Consider the following 2389-nt stretch of genomic DNA (forward strand, 5'->3'; position numbering starts at 1 on the left):
ATGTATTGGTTGTATTGGTTATCTCTCTGTGTGTCTCTCTCTGATTCTGTGTCTATGTCTGTCTATATGACTTTCATTATGTAGCTGTAATAAATGCTTTTATTCTCAAAATAGATATTGATAGCATAGTCTATAAGTATGAATATTAAGGGACATGTGTAGGCAATGATAAAAAATGACCAGCTAATTTTCCCATTTGGCTTTTCTTTAAATCCTTTCTTCAGGATTTCATTAGAAGATGCTTAGTCTCATAGTGTAGACGTAATATATATTTCAAAGGAGGAATGCCATGTGCATTGAATTCTAATTATGAGAGACCCTCATTGGCCTAGGACAATTGTAAAAGCTGTCTGACATTCATGAACTGGCTTCTCAGTTTCTGCATGGCTGATTGCATTTCTTTGTTTCTCAAGGTATAGATGATGGGTTTTAAGAGAGGGGTGAAAACAGTGTGGAAAATACAGAGAGGATTTTATCCACTGGAAAATTACTGAATGGCCAGGCATAGATAAAGATGCAGGGTCCAAAGAATAATGTTACAACAGTAATATGAGCTGTCAAGGTGGCACGTGCCTTTGCTATGCCAGCTGATGAGTATTGTCGCACAGTAACTAAGATGACAGTATAGGAAATTAGCAACAGTATAAAAGAAGTCATGGCCATCAGTCCACTGTAAGAAAGCATAATTATATATAGAATATATGTATCTGCACAGGCAAGTTTGATTACCAAGGGAAAGTCACAGAAAAAACTACCTACTTCATTGGGGCCACAGAAGGGTAGATTCACAGGTCAACTGGCTCAAGGAGTGCAGGATTCCAATGACCCATGAAGCCACAACTAAGCCTGTACACCTCTGCAAACATAATGGTCACAGAATGTTTGCACATAGCCACATATCTGTCATACGACATAGCTACAAGAAGCACCATCTCATCACCAGCAAAAACATGTAGAAAGAATATCTAGGCCATGCAGCCATCAAAGGAGATGCTCTTGTGTTCCAAAAGGAAGTCTGCAATCATCTTGGGTGTAGCAAAAGTGGATAGTCACACATCAGTGAAGGAGAGGTTGCTGAGCAGAAAGTACATGGGAGTGAGCAGGGCACATTCATAGATCACTGTGAGCCCATTGAGAAAATTACCCAACAAAATAGCCATATAAAATATGGTAAAAAACAGAAAGTAGAAAAGTTGGAACTCTGAGGATTCAAAAAGCCCCAACAACATAAATTCAGCTCCTCCTGAATAATTTGCTTGGTCCATGGTGTCAAATTTCAAGTTGGGACTAGAAGTTTTCTGTCGAGAAAGTGGAAAAAAGATATGAGAATATCATATGATTAGCAACAGAAATGAAAATGTGAGATAAAATCAAAGATAAATTCCATTAGCTGATATGACAACTTATACCTCCTTTAATTTCTTGCTCAGTTCCTTCTACAAACATACACACACACACACACACACACACACACACACACACACACATTTCATTTTCTTTCAGAAGTACATATGCATTATATTGTTCTTCAAAGGAATATACTGGCACATTATGGATATGCTAAGAAATAGACTGATACTTCTTTCATTTACCATACTCTTTTCTAACATGAATGATTAATTCTGCACACTGGACTGAATCAACAAGAGTATTTGCTACTTAAAATTAGTAAAATAAGAGAACTGCATTATTTGGCTAATGTAAACTATTTGAATGGTCATTTATACATCAGTAGCTTCTATGGGGATCAGCTGCTGTTACAACTATTGAATAAAGTAATATTTATCACTCATAGAAGAATTAATGATAATAACTAGATTTCCTTTATCATTTATCATACACACACATAATTTCATTGGATAATGTGGCAGTAAAAATGCTGGCTTCCTAAGCAGATGACTTGAGTCTGAGGATACCTAGTAGATGTATGACTCTGCAGATTGTTTCACACCTCAGTCTTCGGTTTTCTCATATATAAAATGAGGGATTAATACTGGATAGTCCCTAGGGTTCTTTTTAGCTCTTAATCTAATCTCTTTGAAGGTTATGATATGGTTCAAGTCTCTAAAGTGATTAGAAACATGAAATATGAGGTGCTATGGTTATAAACATCATCATCATAAACTATCACTGAAACTCTGACTTATGGATCTGAATGAATCTCACAATAGGATTATCTGCCATTTAATATGGGTCAAGGAAACAAATAAACTTATTTAAATTTAAGCAACATTTGCTAACTACGCATTCCAAATATCAGTGAAATGAGAAAATAAAATTGAACATTATCAGAGCTGAAATCAGTGGTGGGAAAGGTAACTAGCTGCCTAGATAAGGAAACATAAGGAAATAGGAATCAATTCTTACAATAATTCTTTAAGTGAATAGT

At 35.7% G+C, this 2389-nt stretch overlaps 1 pseudogene; it reads right to left on the reverse strand.

The window, feature by feature from the left end:
- Positions 1–328: 328 nt before the first annotated feature.
- On the reverse strand, positions 329–1265 carry LOC141553414 (olfactory receptor 4K15-like; annotated as a pseudogene).
- Positions 1266–2389: the final 1124 nt, after the last annotated feature.

Source organism: Sminthopsis crassicaudata, chromosome 2 (assembly GCF_048593235.1).
Source record: "Sminthopsis crassicaudata isolate SCR6 chromosome 2, ASM4859323v1, whole genome shotgun sequence".
In the NCBI taxonomy this organism is placed as follows: domain Eukaryota; kingdom Metazoa; phylum Chordata; class Mammalia; order Dasyuromorphia; family Dasyuridae; genus Sminthopsis; species Sminthopsis crassicaudata.